The 25,306-nt window shown below is 46.0% G+C and overlaps 11 non-coding genes across 11 annotated transcripts; all 11 read left to right on the forward strand.

Annotated features, from left to right (window-relative positions):
* The first annotated feature begins 674 nt into the window (after positions 1 to 674).
* Positions 675 to 865, forward strand: LOC130327887 (U2 spliceosomal RNA). The gene has a single exon (XR_008872184.1). It is a non-coding gene; the product is annotated as a U2 spliceosomal RNA (small nuclear RNA).
* Positions 866 to 2,949: 2,084 nt separating this feature from the next.
* On the forward strand, positions 2,950 to 3,140 carry LOC130327895 (U2 spliceosomal RNA). Its single transcript, XR_008872191.1, has one exon. It is a non-coding gene; the product is annotated as a U2 spliceosomal RNA (small nuclear RNA).
* A 2,084-nt stretch (positions 3,141 to 5,224) lies between these two features.
* Positions 5,225 to 5,415, forward strand: LOC130327896 (U2 spliceosomal RNA). The gene has a single exon (XR_008872192.1). It is a non-coding gene; the product is annotated as a U2 spliceosomal RNA (small nuclear RNA).
* A 2,074-nt stretch (positions 5,416 to 7,489) lies between these two features.
* LOC130327897 (U2 spliceosomal RNA) lies at positions 7,490 to 7,680 on the forward strand. Its single transcript, XR_008872193.1, has one exon. It is a non-coding gene; the product is annotated as a U2 spliceosomal RNA (small nuclear RNA).
* Positions 7,681 to 9,756: 2,076 nt separating this feature from the next.
* LOC130327899 (U2 spliceosomal RNA) lies at positions 9,757 to 9,947 on the forward strand. The gene has a single exon (XR_008872194.1). It is a non-coding gene; the product is annotated as a U2 spliceosomal RNA (small nuclear RNA).
* Positions 9,948 to 12,031: 2,084 nt separating this feature from the next.
* Positions 12,032 to 12,222, forward strand: LOC130327888 (U2 spliceosomal RNA). Its single transcript, XR_008872185.1, has one exon. It is a non-coding gene; the product is annotated as a U2 spliceosomal RNA (small nuclear RNA).
* A 2,087-nt stretch (positions 12,223 to 14,309) lies between these two features.
* LOC130327889 (U2 spliceosomal RNA) lies at positions 14,310 to 14,500 on the forward strand. The gene has a single exon (XR_008872186.1). It is a non-coding gene; the product is annotated as a U2 spliceosomal RNA (small nuclear RNA).
* Positions 14,501 to 16,582: 2,082 nt separating this feature from the next.
* LOC130327890 (U2 spliceosomal RNA) lies at positions 16,583 to 16,773 on the forward strand. The gene has a single exon (XR_008872187.1). It is a non-coding gene; the product is annotated as a U2 spliceosomal RNA (small nuclear RNA).
* A 2,080-nt stretch (positions 16,774 to 18,853) lies between these two features.
* Positions 18,854 to 19,044, forward strand: LOC130327891 (U2 spliceosomal RNA). Its single transcript, XR_008872188.1, has one exon. It is a non-coding gene; the product is annotated as a U2 spliceosomal RNA (small nuclear RNA).
* Positions 19,045 to 21,118: 2,074 nt separating this feature from the next.
* On the forward strand, positions 21,119 to 21,309 carry LOC130327893 (U2 spliceosomal RNA). Its single transcript, XR_008872189.1, has one exon. It is a non-coding gene; the product is annotated as a U2 spliceosomal RNA (small nuclear RNA).
* A 2,074-nt stretch (positions 21,310 to 23,383) lies between these two features.
* On the forward strand, positions 23,384 to 23,574 carry LOC130327894 (U2 spliceosomal RNA). Its single transcript, XR_008872190.1, has one exon. It is a non-coding gene; the product is annotated as a U2 spliceosomal RNA (small nuclear RNA).
* Positions 23,575 to 25,306: the final 1,732 nt, after the last annotated feature.

Consider the following 25,306-nt stretch of genomic DNA (forward strand, 5'->3'; position numbering starts at 1 on the left):
AGAAGCAACAGGAGATTGTTGCATCCATCTAGAACCCTCAGAACTACAGTGCTATGATGTCACTCACTTCCACAGGCCTTGCAGAGTGTAAACAACAACAACCCAGCTTTGTTGTGTATGTAACCATAGGGATTTGTGATGTCACCTAGAACCTTCACAGCAGCGACAGCTTTATGAGGAGCATCAGCACTGCTCTGCCTGAGCAGAACCATCACCGCCATAGGTTGTCAAATAACCCGGATTTAACCCACACAGGTAAGTCCAATGGGGTGCAGGCATGTCCTCTATGCTTACAGCTTCCCGTGGGTGTTGGTTTGATACCGTTTGGGGACAGCCAAGGAGGCATCTGCAGGCAACAAAGGTAGGTGTGTGCTTGTGTGTGTGTTTCCTATGCAGATCCTAAGCCCAGTGTCACATGCAAGTAGGAGGAGTAAGAAGGGTTCCTGGCAAATCCGGGTTATGGATTGCATTTAAAAAGGCCCCGTGGGAGTGCAATGGGCCCCTGTCTTGCTGCTTAGCAATAATGGTATGGGTTTAGGTTCTGCTGTGTGTACTGGTGGTTGACTGCCCCCCAGCCCAGAGTGTGCATGGAAAATTGTCTGGCAGCCTCCCTGACAGCAAGCAGTGATAGTGCCCATGAAGGGGACCTTGTTGGGCCCGCCCCTTTCACGGTTATCGCTTCTCGGCCTTTTGGCTAAGATCAAGTGTAGTATCTGTTCTTATCAGTTTAATATCTGATACGTCCCCTATCTGGGGACCATATATTAAATGGATTTTTGAGAACGGGGGCCGATTTCGAAGCTTGCTTCCGTCGCCCTATGCATTGACCCGATATGGCAGTATCTTCGGGTACAGTGCACCACCCCCTTACAGGGTTAAAAAGAAAGATTCCTACTTTCATTGCTACCTGCTTGCTGGCTAGCCAGCTAGCCAGCCCTGTGGGCCTTGCTGCTGCAGCCAAAAAACAAAAGGTGGTGCTGCTGCTGCTGCTTCTGCTGCTTCTGCTTGTGTCTGGCCGCTGTTGGAGCGTCCAGGCACAGGACTTCTGCTGCTGCTGACTAAATGGCCTCCTTAATTGGATCATTTGAGTAGCCAGCACACCTGTGCAGGTAGGGCATGACATGATAGGCAGCTGCCTTGATAGCGGGTGGGTGCTGAATGTTCCTAATTGACAAAATAAGATTAATGCTTATGAAGAAATATAAAATCTCATCCCTTCCCCAATATCGCGCCACACCCCTACCCCTTAATTCCCTGGTTGAACTTGATGGACATATGTCTTTTTTCGACCGTACTAACTATGTAACTATGTAACATAACATGGGGGGGGGGGGGTCTCCTGGCTGTTCACACAGGTGTGTCATTGCTGTACATTGACCATGCATTGCTTCTGTGGTATTGCAAAGGCAAAGACAAATGCTTCCAGCCATCCATTGCACTAATGGATTGGTCATCAGCTGGCTGTCTATGTCCCGCATCAATATAGACCAAAGTACAGAGGGTTAGGCTATGCTATTGTGCACCTACCTGATGCATCAGAAGGTGCGAGGCCCTTGCTAAATTCTGTGCACAGACTTTGAGATCTATACTTTAGACTGTATCTAAACCTGCTCCAACATGGACTGACATTCTGGCCTACTTTCAGCCGATGCGACTTGTCTGTCGCTGAACAGTCGCTTTTTATGTATTCAGCACCTATGTATAATGTTGTAAAAATGCTCTAGAAGCTAAAGTCGCAGAAATGTCACACATATTTGGCCTGCAACTTTCTGTGCGACAAATTCAGACAGGAAAAATCAGTATAAATCCTTAGAAAATTATCCCCCAGTGTCTCCATCTGCTGGCGGTATTGAATAAGCATTGCTGCACTGATGGGGTATGCATTAGACGAAAAAAAAGAAGAAAAAGAAGAATAATACGCCCAGAAAAGAGGCGAAAAGGAGAAAAACGTAAAAAAACGTGAAAAAAAAGTAAGAGGAAGAGAAGGGAAAAAAAGGTGGAAATGGGTTTAAAAGTGATTTCGGCGGAGAAATATATATATATATATATATATATATATATATATATATATATATACGCGCACACACACACATATATATAAACGTATTCTCCGTTGAGATATTGCAGCCGCTGCTGTGTCCAGGCCCAGGAGCCTTAGCACTGTGCTGTGATGTCACTCAATACCACTGACATCACTAGGTGTAAACAACATCTCTCCTTTGCTGTGTATGTGACTATGGAGCTGTTTGGTGATGTCGTCTATTATGGCCTTCATAGAAGCAACAGGAGATTGTTGCATCCATCTAGAACCCTCAGAACTACAGTGCTATGATGTCACTCACTTCCACAGGCCTTGCAGAGTGTAAACAACAACAACCCAGCTTTGTTGTGTATGTAACCATAGGGATTTGTGATGTCACCTAGAACCTTCACAGCAGCGACAGCTTTATGAGGAGCATCAGCACTGCTCTGCCTGAGCAGAACCATCACCGCCATAGGTTGTCAAATAACCCGGATTTAACCCACACAGGTAAGTCCAATGGGGTGCAGGCATGTCCTCTATGCTTACAGCTTCCCGTGGGTGTTGGTTTGATACCGTTTGGGGACAGCCAAGGAGGCATCTGCAGGCAACAAAGGTAGGTGTGTGCTTGTGTGTGTGTTTCCTATGCAGATCCTAAGCCCAGTGTCACATGCAAGTAGGAGGAGTAAGAAGGGTTCCTGGCAAATCCGGGTTATGGATTGCATTTAAAAAGGCCCCGTGGGAGTGCAATGGGCCCCTGTCTTGCTGCTTAGCAATAATGGTATGGGTTTAGGTTCTGCTGTGTGTACTGGTGGTTGACTGCCCCCCAGCCCAGAGTGTGCATGGAAAATTGTCTGGCAGCCTCCCTGACAGCAAGCAGTGATAGTGCCCATGAAGGGGACCTTGTTGGGCCCGCCCCTTTCACGGTTATCGCTTCTCGGCCTTTTGGCTAAGATCAAGTGTAGTATCTGTTCTTATCAGTTTAATATCTGATACGTCCCCTATCTGGGGACCATATATTAAATGGATTTTTGAGAACGGGGGCCGATTTCGAAGCTTGCTTCCGTCGCCCTATGCATTGACCCGATATGGCAGTATCTTCGGGTACAGTGCACCACCCCCTTACAGGGTTAAAAAGAAAGATTCCTACTTTCATTGCTACCTGCTTGCTGGCTAGCCAGCTAGCCAGCCCTGTGGGCCTTGCTGCTGCAGCCAAAAAACAAAAGGTGGTGCTGCTGCTGCTGCTTCTGCTGCTTCTGCTTGTGTCTGGCCGCTGTTGGAGCGTCCAGGCACAGGACTTCTGCTGCTGCTGACTAAATGGCCTCCTTAATTGGATCATTTGAGTAGCCAGCACACCTGTGCAGGTAGGGCATGACATGATAGGCAGCTGCCTTGATAGCGGGTGGGTGCTGAATGTTCCTAATTGACAAAATAAGATTAATGCTTATGAAGAAATATAAAATCTCATCCCTTCCCCAATATCGCGCCACACCCCTACCCCTTAATTCCCTGGTTGAACTTGATGGACATATGTCTTTTTTCGACCGTACTAACTATGTAACTATGTAACATAACATGGGGGGGGGGGGGTCTCCTGGCTGTTCACACAGGTGTGTCATTGCTGTACATTGACCATGCATTGCTTCTGTGGTATTGCAAAGGCAAAGACAAATGCTTCCAGCCATCCATTGCACTAATGGATTGGTCATCAGCTGGCTGTCTATGTCCCGCATCAATATAGACCAAAGTACAGAGGGTTAGGCTATGCTATTGTGCACCTACCTGATGCATCAGAAGGTGCGAGGCCCTTGCTAAATTCTGTGCACAGACTTTGAGATCTATACTTTAGACTGTATCTAAACCTGCTCCAACATGGACTGACATTCTGGCCTACTTTCAGCCGATGCGACTTGTCTGTCGCTGAACAGTCGCTTTTTATGTATTCAGCACCTATGTATAATGTTGTAAAAATGCTCTAGAAGCTAAAGTCGCAGAAATGTCACACATATTTGGCCTGCAACTTTCTGTGCGACAAATTCAGACAGGAAAAATCAGTATAAATCCTTAGAAAATTATCCCCCAGTGTCTCCATCTGCTGGCGGTATTGAATAAGCATTGCTGCACTGATGGGGTATGCATTAGACGAAAAAAAAGAAGAAAAAGAAGAATAATACGCCCAGAAAAGAGGCGAAAAGGAGAAAAACGTAAAAAAACGTGAAAAAAAAGTAAGAGGAAGAGAAGGGAAAAAAAGGTGGAAATGGGTTTAAAAGTGATTTCGGCGGAGAAATATATATATATATATATATATATATATATATATATATATATATACGCGCACACACACACATATATATAAACGTATTCTCCGTTGAGATATTGCAGCCGCTGCTGTGTCCAGGCCCAGGAGCCTTAGCACTGTGCTGTGATGTCACTCAATACCACTGACATCACTAGGTGTAAACAACATCTCTCCTTTGCTGTGTATGTGACTATGGAGCTGTTTGGTGATGTCGTCTATTATGGCCTTCATAGAAGCAACAGGAGATTGTTGCATCCATCTAGAACCCTCAGAACTACAGTGCTATGATGTCACTCACTTCCACAGGCCTTGCAGAGTGTAAACAACAACAACCCAGCTTTGTTGTGTATGTAACCATAGGGATTTGTGATGTCACCTAGAACCTTCACAGCAGCGACAGCTTTATGAGGAGCATCAGCACTGCTCTGCCTGAGCAGAACCATCACCGCCATAGGTTGTCAAATAACCCGGATTTAACCCACACAGGTAAGTCCAATGGGGTGCAGGCATGTCCTCTATGCTTACAGCTTCCCGTGGGTGTTGGTTTGATACCGTTTGGGGACAGCCAAGGAGGCATCTGCAGGCAACAAAGGTAGGTGTGTGCTTGTGTGTGTGTTTCCTATGCAGATCCTAAGCCCAGTGTCACATGCAAGTAGGAGGAGTAAGAAGGGTTCCTGGCAAATCCGGGTTATGGATTGCATTTAAAAAGGCCCCGTGGGAGTGCAATGGGCCCCTGTCTTGCTGCTTAGCAATAATGGTATGGGTTTAGGTTCTGCTGTGTGTACTGGTGGTTGACTGCCCCCCAGCCCAGAGTGTGCATGGAAAATTGTCTGGCAGCCTCCCTGACAGCAAGCAGTGATAGTGCCCATGAAGGGGACCTTGTTGGGCCCGCCCCTTTCACGGTTATCGCTTCTCGGCCTTTTGGCTAAGATCAAGTGTAGTATCTGTTCTTATCAGTTTAATATCTGATACGTCCCCTATCTGGGGACCATATATTAAATGGATTTTTGAGAACGGGGGCCGATTTCGAAGCTTGCTTCCGTCGCCCTATGCATTGACCCGATATGGCAGTATCTTCGGGTACAGTGCACCACCCCCTTACAGGGTTAAAAAGAAAGATTCCTACTTTCATTGCTACCTGCTTGCTGGCTAGCCAGCTAGCCAGCCCTGTGGGCCTTGCTGCTGCAGCCAAAAAACAAAAGGTGGTGCTGCTGCTGCTGCTGCTCTTGCTTGTGTCTGGCCGCTGTTGGAGCGTCCAGGCACAGGACTTCTGCTGCTGCTGACTAAATGGCCTCCTTAATTGGATCATTTGAGTAGCCAGCACACCTGTGCAGGTAGGGCATGACATGATAGGCAGCTGCCTTGATAGCGGGTGGGTGCTGAATGTTCCTAATTGACAAAATAAGATTAATGCTTATGAAGAAATATAAAATCTCATCCCTTCCCCAATATCGCGCCACACCCCTACCCCTTAATTCCCTGGTTGAACTTGATGGACATATGTCTTTTTTCGACCGTACTAACTATGTAACTATGTAACATAACATGGGGGGGGGGGTCTCCTGGCTGTTCACACAGGTGTGTCATTGCTGTACATTGACCATGCATTGCTTCTGTGGTATTGCAAAGGCAAAGACAAATGCTTCCAGCCATCCATTGCACTAATGGATTGGTCATCAGCTGGCTGTCTATGTCCCGCATCAATATAGACCAAAGTACAGAGGGTTAGGCTATGCTATTGTGCACCTACCTGATGCATCAGAAGGTGCGAGGCCCTTGCTAAATTCTGTGCACAGACTTTGAGATCTATACTTTAGACTGTATCTAAACCTGCTCCAACATGGACTGACATTCTGGCCTACTTTCAGCCGATGCGACTTGTCTGTCGCTGAACAGTCGCTTTTTATGTATTCAGCACCTATGTATAATGTTGTAAAAATGCTCTAGAAGCTAAAGTCGCAGAAATGTCACACATATTTGGCCTGCAACTTTCTGTGCGACAAATTCAGACAGGAAAAATCAGTATAAATCCTTAGAAAATTATCCCCCAGTGTCTCCATCTGCTGGCGGTATTGAATAAGCATTGCTGCACTGATGGGGTATGCATTAGACGAAAAAAAAGAAGAAAAAGAAGAATAATACGCCCAGAAAAGAGGCGAAAAGGAGAAAAACGTAAAAAAACGTGAAAAAAAAGTAAGAGGAAGAGAAGGGAAAAAAAGGTGGAAATGGGTTTAAAAGTGATTTCGGCGGAGAAATATATATATATATATATATATATATATATATATATATATATACGCGCACACACACACATATATATAAACGTATTCTCCGTTGAGATATTGCAGCCGCTGCTGTGTCCAGGCCCAGGAGCCTTAGCACTGTGCTGTGATGTCACTCAATACCACTGACATCACTAGGTGTAAACAACATCTCTCCTTTGCTGTGTATGTGACTATGGAGCTGTTTGGTGATGTCGTCTATTATGGCCTTCATAGAAGCAACAGGAGATTGTTGCATCCATCTAGAACCCTCAGAACTACAGTGCTATGATGTCACTCACTTCCACAGGCCTTGCAGAGTGTAAACAACAACAACCCAGCTTTGTTGTGTATGTAACCATAGGGATTTGTGATGTCACCTAGAACCTTCACAGCAGCGACAGCTTTATGAGGAGCATCAGCACTGCTCTGCCTGAGCAGAACCATCACCGCCATAGGTTGTCAAATAACCCGGATTTAACCCACACAGGTAAGTCCAATGGGGTGCAGGCATGTCCTCTATGCTTACAGCTTCCCGTGGGTGTTGGTTTGATACCGTTTGGGGACAGCCAAGGAGGCATCTGCAGGCAACAAAGGTAGGTGTGTGCTTGTGTGTGTGTTTCCTATGCAGATCCTAAGCCCAGTGTCACATGCAAGTAGGAGGAGTAAGAAGGGTTCCTGGCAAATCCGGGTTATGGATTGCATTTAAAAAGGCCCCGTGGGAGTGCAATGGGCCCCTGTCTTGCTGCTTAGCAATAATGGTATGGGTTTAGGTTCTGCTGTGTGTACTGGTGGTTGACTGCCCCCCAGCCCAGAGTGTGCATGGAAAATTGTCTGGCAGCCTCCCTGACAGCAAGCAGTGATAGTGCCCATGAAGGGGACCTTGTTGGGCCCGCCCCTTTCACGGTTATCGCTTCTCGGCCTTTTGGCTAAGATCAAGTGTAGTATCTGTTCTTATCAGTTTAATATCTGATACGTCCCCTATCTGGGGACCATATATTAAATGGATTTTTGAGAACGGGGGCCGATTTCGAAGCTTGCTTCCGTCGCCCTATGCATTGACCCGATATGGCAGTATCTTCGGGTACAGTGCACCACCCCCTTACAGGGTTAAAAAGAAAGATTCCTACTTTCATTGCTACCTGCTTGCTGGCTAGCCAGCTAGCCAGCCCTGTGGGCCTTGCTGCTGCAGCCAAAAAACAAAAGGTGGTGGTGCTGCTGCTGCTGCTTCTGCTTGTGTCTGGCCGCTGTTGGAGCGTCCAGGCACAGGACTTCTGCTGCTGCTGACTAAATGGCCTCCTTAATTGGATCATTTGAGTAGCCAGCACACCTGTGCAGGTAGGGCATGACATGATAGGCAGCTGCCTTGATAGCGGGTGGGTGCTGAATGTTCCTAATTGACAAAATAAGATTAATGCTTATGAAGAAATATAAAATCTCATCCCTTCCCCAATATCGCGCCACACCCCTACCCCTTAATTCCCTGGTTGAACTTGATGGACATATGTCTTTTTTCGACCGTACTAACTATGTAACTATGTAACATAACATGGGGGGGGGGGTCTCCTGGCTGTTCACACAGGTGTGTCATTGCTGTACATTGACCATGCATTGCTTCTGTGGTATTGCAAAGGCAAAGACAAATGCTTCCAGCCATCCATTGCACTAATGGATTGGTCATCAGCTGGCTGTCTATGTCCCGCATCAATATAGACCAAAGTACAGAGGGTTAGGCTATGCTATTGTGCACCTACCTGATGCATCAGAAGGTGCGAGGCCCTTGCTAAATTCTGTGCACAGACTTTGAGATCTATACTTTAGACTGTATCTAAACCTGCTCCAACATGGACTGACATTCTGGCCTACTTTCAGCCGATGCGACTTGTCTGTCGCTGAACAGTCGCTTTTTATGTATTCAGCACCTATGTATAATGTTGTAAAAATGCTCTAGAAGCTAAAGTCGCAGAAATGTCACACATATTTGGCCTGCAACTTTCTGTGCGACAAATTCAGACAGGAAAAATCAGTATAAATCCTTAGAAAATTATCCCCCAGTGTCTCCATCTGCTGGCGGTATTGAATAAGCATTGCTGCACTGATGGGGTATGCATTAGACGAAAAAAAAGAAGAAAAAGAAGAATAATACGCCCAGAAAAGAGGCGAAAAGGAGAAAAACGTAAAAAAACGTGAAAAAAAAGTAAGAGGAAGAGAAGGGAAAAAAAGGTGGAAATGGGTTTAAAAGTGATTTCGGCGGAGAAATATATATATATATATATATATATATATATATATATATATATATACGCGCACACACACACATATATATAAACGTATTCTCCGTTGAGATATTGCAGCCGCTGCTGTGTCCAGGCCCAGGAGCCTTAGCACTGTGCTGTGATGTCACTCAATACCACTGACATCACTAGGTGTAAACAACATCTCTCCTTTGCTGTGTATGTGACTATGGAGCTGTTTGGTGATGTCGTCTATTATGGCCTTCATAGAAGCAACAGGAGATTGTTGCATCCATCTAGAACCCTCAGAACTACAGTGCTATGATGTCACTCACTTCCACAGGCCTTGCAGAGTGTAAACAACAACAACCCAGCTTTGTTGTGTATGTAACCATAGGGATTTGTGATGTCACCTAGAACCTTCACAGCAGCGACAGCTTTATGAGGAGCATCAGCACTGCTCTGCCTGAGCAGAACCATCACCGCCATAGGTTGTCAAATAACCCGGATTTAACCCACACAGGTAAGTCCAATGGGGTGCAGGCATGTCCTCTATGCTTACAGCTTCCCGTGGGTGTTGGTTTGATACCGTTTGGGGACAGCCAAGGAGGCATCTGCAGGCAACAAAGGTAGGTGTGTGCTTGTGTGTGTGTTTCCTATGCAGATCCTAAGCCCAGTGTCACATGCAAGTAGGAGGAGTAAGAAGGGTTCCTGGCAAATCCGGGTTATGGATTGCATTTAAAAAGGCCCCGTGGGAGTGCAATGGGCCCCTGTCTTGCTGCTTAGCAATAATGGTATGGGTTTAGGTTCTGCTGTGTGTACTGGTGGTTGACTGCCCCCCAGCCCAGAGTGTGCATGGAAAATTGTCTGGCAGCCTCCCTGACAGCAAGCAGTGATAGTGCCCATGAAGGGGACCTTGTTGGGCCCGCCCCTTTCACGGTTATCGCTTCTCGGCCTTTTGGCTAAGATCAAGTGTAGTATCTGTTCTTATCAGTTTAATATCTGATACGTCCCCTATCTGGGGACCATATATTAAATGGATTTTTGAGAACGGGGGCCGATTTCGAAGCTTGCTTCCGTCGCCCTATGCATTGACCCGATATGGCAGTATCTTCGGGTACAGTGCACCACCCCCTTACAGGGTTAAAAAGAAAGATTCCTACTTTCATTGCTACCTGCTTGCTGGCTAGCCAGCTAGCCAGCCCTGTGGGCCTTGCTGCTGCAGCCAAAAAACAAAAGGTGGTGCTGCTGCTGCTGCTTCTGCTGCTTCTGCTTGTGTCTGGCCGCTGTTGGAGCGTCCAGGCACAGGACTTCTGCTGCTGCTGACTAAATGGCCTCCTTAATTGGATCATTTGAGTAGCCAGCACACCTGTGCAGGTAGGGCATGACATGATAGGCAGCTGCCTTGATAGCGGGTGGGTGCTGAATGTTCCTAATTGACAAAATAAGATTAATGCTTATGAAGAAATATAAAATCTCATCCCTTCCCCAATATCGCGCCACACCCCTACCCCTTAATTCCCTGGTTGAACTTGATGGACATATGTCTTTTTTCGACCGTACTAACTATGTAACTATGTAACATAACATGGGGGGGGGGGGGTCTCCTGGCTGTTCACACAGGTGTGTCATTGCTGTACATTGACCATGCATTGCTTCTGTGGTATTGCAAAGGCAAAGACAAATGCTTCCAGCCATCCATTGCACTAATGGATTGGTCATCAGCTGGCTGTCTATGTCCCGCATCAATATAGACCAAAGTACAGAGGGTTAGGCTATGCTATTGTGCACCTACCTGATGCATCAGAAGGTGCGAGGCCCTTGCTAAATTCTGTGCACAGACTTTGAGATCTATACTTTAGACTGTATCTAAACCTGCTCCAACATGGACTGACATTCTGGCCTACTTTCAGCCGATGCGACTTGTCTGTCGCTGAACAGTCGCTTTTTATGTATTCAGCACCTATGTATAATGTTGTAAAAATGCTCTAGAAGCTAAAGTCGCAGAAATGTCACACATATTTGGCCTGCAACTTTCTGTGCGACAAATTCAGACAGGAAAAATCAGTATAAATCCTTAGAAAATTATCCCCCAGTGTCTCCATCTGCTGGCGGTATTGAATAAGCATTGCTGCACTGATGGGGTATGCATTAGACGAAAAAAAAGAAGAAAAAGAAGAATAATACGCCCAGAAAAGAGGCGAAAAGGAGAAAAACGTAAAAAAACGTGAAAAAAAAGTAAGAGGAAGAGAAGGGAAAAAAAGGTGGAAATGGGTTTAAAAGTGATTTCGGCGGAGAAATATATATATATATATATATATATATATATATATATATATATATACGCGCACACACACACATATATATAAACGTATTCTCCGTTGAGATATTGCAGCCGCTGCTGTGTCCAGGCCCAGGAGCCTTAGCACTGTGCTGTGATGTCACTCAATACCACTGACATCACTAGGTGTAAACAACATCTCTCCTTTGCTGTGTATGTGACTATGGAGCTGTTTGGTGATGTCGTCTATTATGGCCTTCATAGAAGCAACAGGAGATTGTTGCATCCATCTAGAACCCTCAGAACTACAGTGCTATGATGTCACTCACTTCCACAGGCCTTGCAGAGTGTAAACAACAACAACCCAGCTTTGTTGTGTATGTAACCATAGGGATTTGTGATGTCACCTAGAACCTTCACAGCAGCGACAGCTTTATGAGGAGCATCAGCACTGCTCTGCCTGAGCAGAACCATCACCGCCATAGGTTGTCAAATAACCCGGATTTAACCCACACAGGTAAGTCCAATGGGGTGCAGGCATGTCCTCTATGCTTACAGCTTCCCGTGGGTGTTGGTTTGATACCGTTTGGGGACAGCCAAGGAGGCATCTGCAGGCAACAAAGGTAGGTGTGTGCTTGTGTGTGTGTTTCCTATGCAGATCCTAAGCCCAGTGTCACATGCAAGTAGGAGGAGTAAGAAGGGTTCCTGGCAAATCCGGGTTATGGATTGCATTTAAAAAGGCCCCGTGGGAGTGCAATGGGCCCCTGTCTTGCTGCTTAGCAATAATGGTATGGGTTTAGGTTCTGCTGTGTGTACTGGTGGTTGACTGCCCCCCAGCCCAGAGTGTGCATGGAAAATTGTCTGGCAGCCTCCCTGACAGCAAGCAGTGATAGTGCCCATGAAGGGGACCTTGTTGGGCCCGCCCCTTTCACGGTTATCGCTTCTCGGCCTTTTGGCTAAGATCAAGTGTAGTATCTGTTCTTATCAGTTTAATATCTGATACGTCCCCTATCTGGGGACCATATATTAAATGGATTTTTGAGAACGGGGGCCGATTTCGAAGCTTGCTTCCGTCGCCCTATGCATTGACCCGATATGGCAGTATCTTCGGGTACAGTGCACCACCCCCTTACAGGGTTAAAAAGAAAGATTCCTACTTTCATTGCTACCTGCTTGCTGGCTAGCCAGCTAGCCAGCCCTGTGGGCCTTGCTGCTGCAGCCAAAAAACAAAAGGTGGTGCTGCTGCTGCTGCTTCTGCTGCTTCTGCTTGTGTCTGGCCGCTGTTGGAGCGTCCAGGCACAGGACTTCTGCTGCTGCTGACTAAATGGCCTCCTTAATTGGATCATTTGAGTAGCCAGCACACCTGTGCAGGTAGGGCATGACATGATAGGCAGCTGCCTTGATAGCGGGTGGGTGCTGAATGTTCCTAATTGACAAAATAAGATTAATGCTTATGAAGAAATATAAAATCTCATCCCTTCCCCAATATCGCGCCACACCCCTACCCCTTAATTCCCTGGTTGAACTTGATGGACATATGTCTTTTTTCGACCGTACTAACTATGTAACTATGTAACATAACATGGGGGGGGGGGGGGGTCTCCTGGCTGTTCACACAGGTGTGTCATTGCTGTACATTGACCATGCATTGCTTCTGTGGTATTGCAAAGGCAAAGACAAATGCTTCCAGCCATCCATTGCACTAATGGATTGGTCATCAGCTGGCTGTCTATGTCCCGCATCAATATAGACCAAAGTACAGAGGGTTAGGCTATGCTATTGTGCACCTACCTGATGCATCAGAAGGTGCGAGGCCCTTGCTAAATTCTGTGCACAGACTTTGAGATCTATACTTTAGACTGTATCTAAACCTGCTCCAACATGGACTGACATTCTGGCCTACTTTCAGCCGATGCGACTTGTCTGTCGCTGAACAGTCGCTTTTTATGTATTCAGCACCTATGTATAATGTTGTAAAAATGCTCTAGAAGCTAAAGTCGCAGAAATGTCACACATATTTGGCCTGCAACTTTCTGTGCGACAAATTCAGACAGGAAAAATCAGTATAAATCCTTAGAAAATTATCCCCCAGTGTCTCCATCTGCTGGCGGTATTGAATAAGCATTGCTGCACTGATGGGGTATGCATTAGACGAAAAAAAAGAAGAAAAAGAAGAATAATACGCCCAGAAAAGAGGCGAAAAGGAGAAAAACGTAAAAAAACGTGAAAAAAAAGTAAGAGGAAGAGAAGGGAAAAAAAGGTGGAAATGGGTTTAAAAGTGATTTCGGCGGAGAATATATATATATATATATATATATATATATATATATATATATATATACGCGCACACACACACATATATATAAACGTATTCTCCGTTGAGATATTGCAGCCGCTGCTGTGTCCAGGCCCAGGAGCCTTAGCACTGTGCTGTGATGTCACTCAATACCACTGACATCACTAGGTGTAAACAACATCTCTCCTTTGCTGTGTATGTGACTATGGAGCTGTTTGGTGATGTCGTCTATTATGGCCTTCATAGAAGCAACAGGAGATTGTTGCATCCATCTAGAACCCTCAGAACTACAGTGCTATGATGTCACTCACTTCCACAGGCCTTGCAGAGTGTAAACAACAACAACCCAGCTTTGTTGTGTATGTAACCATAGGGATTTGTGATGTCACCTAGAACCTTCACAGCAGCGACAGCTTTATGAGGAGCATCAGCACTGCTCTGCCTGAGCAGAACCATCACCGCCATAGGTTGTCAAATAACCCGGATTTAACCCACACAGGTAAGTCCAATGGGGTGCAGGCATGTCCTCTATGCTTACAGCTTCCCGTGGGTGTTGGTTTGATACCGTTTGGGGACAGCCAAGGAGGCATCTGCAGGCAACAAAGGTAGGTGTGTGCTTGTGTGTGTGTTTCCTATGCAGATCCTAAGCCCAGTGTCACATGCAAGTAGGAGGAGTAAGAAGGGTTCCTGGCAAATCCGGGTTATGGATTGCATTTAAAAAGGCCCCGTGGGAGTGCAATGGGCCCCTGTCTTGCTGCTTAGCAATAATGGTATGGGTTTAGGTTCTGCTGTGTGTACTGGTGGTTGACTGCCCCCCAGCCCAGAGTGTGCATGGAAAATTGTCTGGCAGCCTCCCTGACAGCAAGCAGTGATAGTGCCCATGAAGGGGACCTTGTTGGGCCCGCCCCTTTCACGGTTATCGCTTCTCGGCCTTTTGGCTAAGATCAAGTGTAGTATCTGTTCTTATCAGTTTAATATCTGATACGTCCCCTATCTGGGGACCATATATTAAATGGATTTTTGAGAACGGGGGCCGATTTCGAAGCTTGCTTCCGTCGCCCTATGCATTGACCCGATATGGCAGTATCTTCGGGTACAGTGCACCACCCCCTTACAGGGTTAAAAAGAAAGATTCCTACTTTCATTGCTACCTGCTTGCTGGCTAGCCAGCTAGCCAGCCCTGTGGGCCTTGCTGCTGCAGCCAAAAAACAAAAGGTGGTGCTGCTGCTGCTGCTTCTGCTGCTTCTGCTTGTGTCTGGCCGCTGTTGGAGCGTCCAGGCACAGGACTTCTGCTGCTGCTGACTAAATGGCCTCCTTAATTGGATCATTTGAGTAGCCAGCACACCTGTGCAGGTAGGGCATGACATGATAGGCAGCTGCCTTGATAGCGGGTGGGTGCTGAATGTTCCTAATTGACAAAATAAGATTAATGCTTATGAAGAAATATAAAATCTCATCCCTTCCCCAATATCGCGCCACACCCCTACCCCTTAATTCCCTGGTTGAACTTGATGGACATATGTCTTTTTTCGACCGTACTAACTATGTAACTATGTAACATAACATGGGGGGGGGGGTCTCCTGGCTGTTCACACAGGTGTGTCATTGCTGTACATTGACCATGCATTGCTTCTGTGGTATTGCAAAGGCAAAGACAAATGCTTCCAGCCATCCATTGCACTAATGGATTGGTCATCAGCTGGCTGTCTATGTCCCGCATCAATATAGACCAAAGTACAGAGGGTTAGGCTATGCTATTGTGCACCTACCTGATGCATCAGAAGGTGCGAGGCCCTTGCTAAATTCTGTGCACAGACTTTGAGATCTATACTTTAGACTGTATCTAAACCTGCTCCAACATGGACTGACATTCTGGCCTACTTTCAGCCGATGCGACTTGTCTGTCGCTGAACAGTCGCTTTTTATGTATTCAGCACCTATGTATAATGTTGTAAAAATGCTCTAGAAGCTAAAGTCGCAGAAATGTCACACATATTTGGCCTGCAACTTTCTGTGCGACAAATTCAGACAGGAAAAATCAGTATAAATCCTTAGAAAATTATCCCCCAGTGTCTCCATCTGCTGGCGGTATTGAATAAGCATTGCTGCACTGATGGGGTATGCATTAGACGAAAAAAAAGAAGAAAAAGAAGAATAATACGCCCAGAAAAGAGGCGAAAAGGAGAAAAACGTAAAAAAACGTGAAAAAAAAGTAAGAGGAAGAGAAGGGAAAAAAAGGTGGAAATGGGTTTAAAAGTGATTTCGGCGGAGATATATATATATATATATATATATATATATATATATATATATATATACGCGCACACACACACATATATATAAACGTATTCTCCGTTGAGATATTGCAGCCGCTGCTGTGTCCAGGCCCAGGAGCCTTAGCACTGTGCTGTGATGTCACTCAATACCACTGACATCACTAGGTGTAAACAACATCTCTCCTTTGCTGTGTATGTGACTATGGAGCTGTTTGGTGATGTCGTCTATTATGGCCTTCATAGAAGCAACAGGAGATTGTTGCATCCATCTAGAACCCTCAGAACTACAGTGCTATGATGTCACTCACTTCCACAGGCCTTGCAGAGTGTAAACAACAACAACCCAGCTTTGTTGTGTATGTAACCATAGGGATTTGTGATGTCACCTAGAACCTTCACAGCAGCGACAGCTTTATGAGGAGCATCAGCACTGCTCTGCCTGAGCAGAACCATCACCGCCATAGGTTGTCAAATAACCCGGATTTAACCCACACAGGTAAGTCCAATGGGGTGCAGGCATGTCCTCTATGCTTACAGCTTCCCGTGGGTGTTGGTTTGATACCGTTTGGGGACAGCCAAGGAGGCATCTGCAGGCAACAAAGGTAGGTGTGTGCTTGTGTGTGTGTTTCCTATGCAGATCCTAAGCCCAGTGTCACATGCAAGTAGGAGGAGTAAGAAGGGTTCCTGGCAAATCCGGGTTATGGATTGCATTTAAAAAGGCCCCGTGGGAGTGCAATGGGCCCCTGTCTTGCTGCTTAGCAATAATGGTATGGGTTTAGGTTCTGCTGTGTGTACTGGTGGTTGACTGCCCCCCAGCCCAGAGTGTGCATGGAAAATTGTCTGGCAGCCTCCCTGACAGCAAGCAGTGATAGTGCCCATGAAGGGGACCTTGTTGGGCCCGCCCCTTTCACGGTTATCGCTTCTCGGCCTTTTGGCTAAGATCAAGTGTAGTATCTGTTCTTATCAGTTTAATATCTGATACGTCCCCTATCTGGGGACCATATATTAAATGGATTTTTGAGAACGGGGGCCGATTTCGAAGCTTGCTTCCGTCGCCCTATGCATTGACCCGATATGGCAGTATCTTCGGGTACAGTGCACCACCCCCTTACAGGGTTAAAAAGAAAGATTCCTACTTTCATTGCTACCTGCTTGCTGGCTAGCCAGCTAGCCAGCCCTGTGGGCCTTGCTGCTGCAGCCAAAAAACAAAAGGTGGTGCTGCTGCTGCTGCTGCTGCTTCTGCTTGTGTCTGGCCGCTGTTGGAGCGTCCAGGCACAGGACTTCTGCTGCTGCTGACTAAATGGCCTCCTTAATTGGATCATTTGAGTAGCCAGCACACCTGTGCAGGTAGGGCATGACATGATAGGCAGCTGCCTTGATAGCGGGTGGGTGCTGAATGTTCCTAATTGACAAAATAAGATTAATGCTTATGAAGAAATATAAAATCTCATCCCTTCCCCAATATCGCGCCACACCCCTACCCCTTAATTCCCTGGTTGAACTTGATGGACATATGTCTTTTTTCGACCGTACTAACTATGTAACTATGTAACATAACATGGGGGGGGGGGGTCTCCTGGCTGTTCACACAGGTGTGTCATTGCTGTACATTGACCATGCATTGCTTCTGTGGTATTGCAAAGGCAAAGACAAATGCTTCCAGCCATCCATTGCACTAATGGATTGGTCATCAGCTGGCTGTCTATGTCCCGCATCAATATAGACCAAAGTACAGAGGGTTAGGCTATGCTATTGTGCACCTACCTGATGCATCAGAAGGTGCGAGGCCCTTGCTAAATTCTGTGCACAGACTTTGAGATCTATACTTTAGACTGTATCTAAACCTGCTCCAACATGGACTGACATTCTGGCCTACTTTCAGCCGATGCGACTTGTCTGTCGCTGAACAGTCGCTTTTTATGTATTCAGCACCTATGTATAATGTTGTAAAAATGCTCTAGAAGCTAAAGTCGCAGAAATGTCACACATATTTGGCCTGCAACTTTCTGTGCGACAAATTCAGACAGGAAAAATCAGTATAAATCCTTAGAAAATTATCCCCCAGTGTCTCCATCTGCTGGCGGTATTGAATAAGCATTGCTGCACTGATGGGGTATGCATTAGACGAAAAAAAAGAAGAAAAAGAAGAATAATACGCCCAGAAAAGAGGCGAAAAGGAGAAAAACGTAAAAAAACGTGAAAAAAAAGTAAGAGGAAGAGAAGGGAAAAAAAGGTGGAAATGGGTTTAAAAGTGATTTCGGCGGAGAAATATATATATATATATATATATATATATATATATATATATATATACGCGCACACACACACATATATATAAACGTATTCTCCGTTGAGATATTGCAGCCGCTGCTGTGTCCAGGCCCAGGAGCCTTAGCACTGTGCTGTGATGTCACTCAATACCACTGACATCACTAGGTGTAAACAACATCTCTCCTTTGCTGTGTATGTGACTATGGAGCTGTTTGGTGATGTCGTCTATTATGGCCTTCATAGAAGCAACAGGAGATTGTTGCATCCATCTAGAACCCTCAGAACTACAGTGCTATGATGTCACTCACTTCCACAGGCCTTGCAGAGTGTAAACAACAACAACCCAGCTTTGTTGTGTATGTAACCATAGGGATTTGTGATGTCACCTAGAACCTTCACAGCAGCGACAGCTTTATGAGGAGCATCAGCACTGCTCTGCCTGAGCAGAACCATCACCGCCATAGGTTGTCAAATAACCCGGATTTAACCCACACAGGTAAGTCCAATGGGGTGCAGGCATGTCCTCTATGCTTACAGCTTCCCGTGGGTGTTGGTTTGATACCGTTTGGGGACAGCCAAGGAGGCATCTGCAGGCAACAAAGGTAGGTGTGTGCTTGTGTGTGTGTTTCCTATGCAGATCCTAAGCCCAGTGTCACATGCAAGTAGGAGGAGTAAGAAGGGTTCCTGGCAAATCCGGGTTATGGATTGCATTTAAAAAGGCCCCGTGGGAGTGCAATGGGCCCCTGTCTTGCTGCTTAGCAATAATGGTATGGGTTTAGGTTCTGCTGTGTGTACTGGTGGTTGACTGCCCCCCAGCCCAGAGTGTGCATGGAAAATTGTCTGGCAGCCTCCCTGACAGCAAGCAGTGATAGTGCCCATGAAGGGGACCTTGTTGGGCCCGCCCCTTTCACGGTTATCGCTTCTCGGCCTTTTGGCTAAGATCAAGTGTAGTATCTGTTCTTATCAGTTTAATATCTGATACGTCCCCTATCTGGGGACCATATATTAAATGGATTTTTGAGAACGGGGGCCGATTTCGAAGCTTGCTTCCGTCGCCCTATGCATTGACCCGATATGGCAGTATCTTCGGGTACAGTGCACCACCCCCTTACAGGGTTAAAAAGAAAGATTCCTACTTTCATTGCTACCTGCTTGCTGGCTAGCCAGCTAGCCAGCCCTGTGGGCCTTGCTGCTGCAGCCAAAAAACAAAAGGTGGTGCTGCTGCTGCTGCTTCTGCTGCTTCTGCTTGTGTCTGGCCGCTGTTGGAGCGTCCAGGCACAGGACTTCTGCTGCTGCTGACTAAATGGCCTCCTTAATTGGATCATTTGAGTAGCCAGCACACCTGTGCAGGTAGGGCATGACATGATAGGCAGCTGCCTTGATAGCGGGTGGGTGCTGAATGTTCCTAATTGACAAAATAAGATTAATGCTTATGAAGAAATATAAAATCTCATCCCTTCCCCAATATCGCGCCACACCCCTACCCCTTAATTCCCTGGTTGAACTTGATGGACATATGTCTTTTTTCGACCGTACTAACTATGTAACTATGTAACATAACATGGGGGGGGGTCTCCTGGCTGTTCACACAGGTGTGTCATTGCTGTACATTGACCATGCATTGCTTCTGTGGTATTGCAAAGGCAAAGACAAATGCTTCCAGCCATCCATTGTGGATTGGTCATCAGCTGGCTGTCTATGTCCCGCATCAATATAGACCAAAGTACAGAGGGTTAGGCTATGCTATTGTGCACCTACCTGATGCATCAGAAGGTGCGAGGCCCTTGCTAAATTCTGTGCACAGACTTTGAGATCTATACTTTAGACTGTATCTAAACCTGCTCCAACATGGACTGACATTCTGGCCTACTTTCAGCCGATGCGACTTGTCTGTCGCTGAACAGTCGCTTTTTATGTATTCAGCACCTATGTATAATGTTGTAAAAATGCTCTAGAAGCTAAAGTCGCAGAAATGTCACACATATTTGGCCTGCAACTTTCTGTGCGACAAATTCAGACAGGAAAAATCAGTATAAATCCTTAGAAAATTATCCCCCAGTGTCTCCATCTGCTGGCGGTATTGAATAAGCATTGCTGCACTGATGGGGTATGCATTAGACGAAAAAAAAGAAGAAAAAGAAGAATAATACGCCCAGAAAAGAGGCGAAAAGGAGAAAAACGTAAAAAAACGTGAAAAAAAAGTAAGAGGAAGAGAAGGGAAAAAAAGGTGGAAATGGGTTTAAAAGTGATTTCGGCGGAGATATATATATATATATATATATATATATATATATATATATATATATACGCGCACACACACACATATATATAAACGTATTCTCCGTTGAGATATTGCAGCCGCTGCTGTGTCCAGGCCCAGGAGCCTTAGCACTGTGCTGTGATGTCACTCAATACCACTGACATCACTAGGTGTAAACAACATCTCTCCTTTGCTGTGTATGTGACTATGGAGCTGTTTGGTGATGTCGTCTATTATGGCCTTCATAGAAGCAACAGGAGATTGTTGCATCCATCTAGAACCCTCAGAACTACAGTGCTATGATGTCACTCACTTCCACAGGCCTTGCAGAGTGTAAACAACAACAACCCAGCTTTGTTGTGTATGTAACCATAGGGATTTGTGATGTCACCTAGAACCTTCACAGCAGCGACAGCTTTATGAGGAGCATCAGCACTGCTCTGCCTGAGCAGAACCATCACCGCCATAGGTTGTCAAATAACCCGGATTTAACCCACACAGGTAAGTCCAATGGGGTGCAGGCATGTCCTCTATGCTTACAGCTTCCCGTGGGTGTTGGTTTGATACCGTTTGGGGACAGCCAAGGAGGCATCTGCAGGCAACAAAGGTAGGTGTGTGCTTGTGTGTGTGTTTCCTATGCAGATCCTAAGCCCAGTGTCACATGCAAGTAGGAGGAGTAAGAAGGGTTCCTGGCAAATCCGGGTTATGGATTGCATTTAAAAAGGCCCCGTGGGAGTGCAATGGGCCCCTGTCTTGCTGCTTAGCAATAATGGTATGGGTTTAGGTTCTGCTGTGTGTACTGGTGGTTGACTGCCCCCCAGCCCAGAGTGTGCATGGAAAATTGTCTGGCAGCCTCCCTGACAGCAAGCAGTGATAGTGCCCATGAAGGGGACCTTGTTGGGCCCGCCCCTTTCACGGTTATCGCTTCTCGGCCTTTTGGCTAAGATCAAGTGTAGTATCTGTTCTTATCAGTTTAATATCTGATACGTCCCCTATCTGGGGACCATATATTAAATGGATTTTTGAGAACGGGGGCCGATTTCGAAGCTTGCTTCCGTCGCCCTATGCATTGACCCGATATGGCAGTATCTTCGGGTACAGTGCACCACCCCCTTACAGGGTTAAAAAGAAAGATTCCTACTTTCATTGCTACCTGCTTGCTGGCTAGCCAGCTAGCCAGCCCTGTGGGCCTTGCTGCTGCAGCCAAAAAACAAAAGGTGGTGCTGCTGCTGCCTGCTGCTGCTTCTGCTTGTGTCTGGCCGCTGTTGGAGCGTCCAGGCACAGGACTTCTGCTGCTGCTGACTAAATGGCCTCCTTAATTGGATCATTTGAGTAGCCAGCACACCTGTGCAGGTAGGGCATGACATGATAGGCAGCTGCCTTGATAGCGGGTGGGTGCTGAATGTTCCTAATTGACAAAATAAGATTAATGCTTATGAAGAAATATAAAATCTCATCCCTTCCCCAATATCGCGCCACACCCCTACCCCTTAATTCCCTGGTTGAACTTGATGGACATATGTCTTTTTTCGACCGTACTAACTATGTAACTATGTAACATAACATGGGGGGGGGGGCTCCTGGCTGTTCACACAGGTGTGTCATTGCTGTACATTGACCATGCATTGCTTCTGTGGTATTGCAAAGGCAAAGACAAATGCTTCCAGCCATCCATTGCACTAATGGATTGGTCATCAGCTGGCTGTCTATGTCCCGCATCAATATAGACCAAAGTACAGAGGGTTAGGCTATGCTATTGTGCACCTACCTGATGCATCAGAAGGTGCGAGGCCCTTGCTAAATTCTGTGCACAGACTTTGAGATCTATACTTTAGACTGTATCTAAACCTGCTCCAACATGGACTGACATTCTGGCCTACTTTCAGCCGATGCGACTTGTCTGTCGCTGAACAGTCGCTTTTTATGTATTCAGCACCTATGTATAATGTTGTAAAAATGCTCTAGAAGCTAAAGTCGCAGAAATGTCACACATATTTGGCCTGCAACTTTCTGTGCGACAAATTCAGACAGGAAAAATCAGTATAAATCCTTAGAAAATTATCCCCCAGTGTCTCCATCTGCTGGCGGTATTGAATAAGCATTGCTGATGGGGTATGCATTAGACGAAAAAAAAGAAGAAAAAGAAGAATAATACGCCCAGAAAAGAGGCGAAAAGGAGAAAAACGTAAAAAAACGTGAAAAAAAAGTAAGAGGAAGAGAAGGGAAAAAAAGGTGGAAATGGGTTTAAAAGTGATTTCGGCGGAGAAATATATATATATATATATATATATATATATATATATATATATATACGCGCACACACACACATATATATAAACGTATTCTCCGTTGAGATATTGCAGCCGCTGCTGTGTCCAGGCCCAGGAGCCTTAGCACTGTGCTGTGATGTCACTCAATACCACTGACATCACTAGGTGTAAACAACATCTCTCCTTTGCTGTGTATGTGACTATGGAGCTGTTTGGTGATGTCGTCTATTATGGCCTTCATAGAAGCAACAGGAGATTGTTGCATCCATCTAGAACCCTCAGAACTACAGTGCTATGATGTCACTCACTTCCACAGGCCTTGCAGAGTGTAAACAACAACAACCCAGCTTTGTTGTGTATGTAACCATAGGGATTTGTGATGTCACCTAGAACCTTCACAGCAGCGACAGCTTTATGAGGAGCATCAGCACTGCTCTGCCTGAGCAGAACCATCACCGCCATAGGTTGTCAAATAACCCGGATTTAACCCACACAGGTAAGTCCAATGGGGTGCAGGCATGTCCTCTATGCTTACAGCTTCCCGTGGGTGTTGGTTTGATACCGTTTGGGGACAGCCAAGGAGGCATCTGCAGGCAACAAAGGTAGGTGTGTGCTTGTGTGTGTGTTTCCTATGCAGATCCTAAGCCCAGTGTCACATGCAAGTAGGAGGAGTAAGAAGGGTTCCTGGCAAATCCGGGTTATGGATTGCATTTAAAAAGGCCCCGTGGGAGTGCAATGGGCCCCTGTCTTGCTGCTTAGCAATAATGGTATGGGTTTAGGTTCTGCTGTGTGTACTGGTGGTTGACTGCCCCCCAGCCCAGAGTGTGCATGGAAAATTGTCTGGCAGCCTCCCTGACAGCAAGCAGTGATAGTGCCCATGAAGGGGACCTTGTTGGGCCCGCCCCTTTCACGGTTATCGCTTCTCGGCCTTTTGGCTAAGATCAAGTGTAGTATCTGTTCTTATCAGTTTAATATCTGATACGTCCCCTATCTGGGGACCATATATTAAATGGATTTTTGAGAACGGGGGCCGATTTCGAAGCTTGCTTCCGTCGCCCTATGCATTGACCCGATATGGCAGTATCTTCGGGTACAGTGCACCACCCCCTTACAGGGTTAAAAAGAAAGATTCCTACTTTCATTGCTACCTGCTTGCTGGCTAGCCAGCTAGCCAGCCCTGTGGGCCTTGCTGCTGCAGCCAAAAAACAAAAGGTGGTGCTGCTGCTGCTGCTTCTGCTTGTGTCTGGCCGCTGTTGGAGCGTCCAGGCACAGGACTTCTGCTGCTGCTGACTAAATGGCCTCCTTAATTGGATCATTTGAGTAGCCAGCACACCTGTGCAGGTAGGGCATGACATGATAGGCAGCTGCCTTGATAGCGGGTGGGTGCTGAATGTTCCTAATTGACAAAATAAGATTAATGCTTATGAAGAAATATAAAATCTCATCCCTTCCCCAATATCGCGCCACACCCCTACCCCTTAATTCCCTGGTTGAACTTGATGGACATATGTCTTTTTTCGACCGTACTAACTATGTAACTATGTAACATAACATGGGGGGGGGTCTCCTGGCTGTTCACACAGGTGTGTCATTGCTGTACATTGACCATGCATTGCTTCTGTGGTATTGCAAAGGCAAAGACAAATGCTTCCAGCCATCCATTGCACTAATGGATTGGTCATCAGCTGGCTGTCTATGTCCCGCATCAATATAGACCAAAGTACAGAGGGTTAGGCTATGCTATTGTGCACCTACCTGATGCATCAGAAGGTGCGAGGCCCTTGCTAAATTCTGTGCACAGACTTTGAGATCTATACTTTAGACTGTATCTAAACCTGCTCCAACATGGACTGACATTCTGGCCTACTTTCAGCCGATGCGACTTGTCTGTCGCTGAACAGTCGCTTTTTATGTATTCAGCACCTATGTATAATGTTGTAAAAATGCTCTAGAAGCTAAAGTCGCAGAAATGTCACACATATTTGGCCTGCAACTTTCTGTGCGACAAATTCAGACAGGAAAAATCAGTATAAATCCTTAGAAAATTATCCCCCAGTGTCTCCATCTGCTGGCGGTATTGAATAAGCATTGCTGCACTGATGGGGTATGCATTAGACGAAAAAAAAGAAGAAAAAGAAGAATAATACGCCCAGAAAAGAGGCGAAAAGGAGAAAAACGTAAAAAAACGTGAAAAAAAAGTAAGAGGAAGAGAAGGGAAAAAAAGGTGGAAATGGGTTTAAAAGTGATTTCGGCGGAGAATATATATATATATATATATATATATATATATATATATATATATACGCGCACACACACACATATATATAAACGTATTCTCCGTTGAGATATTGCAGCCGCTGCTGTGTCCAGGCCCAGGAGCCTTAGCACTGTGCTGTGATGTCACTCAATACCACTGACATCACTAGGTGTAAACAACATCTCTCCTTTGCTGTGTATGTGACTATGGAGCTGTTTGGTGATGTCGTCTATTATGGCCTTCATAGAAGCAACAGGAGATTGTTGCATCCATCTAGAACCCTCAGAACTACAGTGCTATGATGTCACTCACTTCCACAGGCCTTGCAGAGTGTAAACAACAACAACCCAGCTTTGTTGTGTATGTAACCATAGGGATTTGTGATGTCACCTAGAACCTTCACAGCAGCGACAGCTTTATGAGGAGCATCAGCACTGCTCTGCCTGAGCAGAACCATCACCGCCATAGGTTGTCAAATAACCCGGATTTAACCCACACAGGTAAGTCCAATGGGGTGCAGGCATGTCCTCTATGCTTACAGCTTCCCGTGGGTGTTGGTTTGATACCGTTTGGGGACAGCC

This window comes from Hyla sarda, unplaced genomic scaffold (assembly GCF_029499605.1).
Source record: "Hyla sarda isolate aHylSar1 unplaced genomic scaffold, aHylSar1.hap1 scaffold_3031, whole genome shotgun sequence".
Lineage (NCBI taxonomy): Eukaryota > Metazoa > Chordata > Amphibia > Anura > Hylidae > Hyla > Hyla sarda.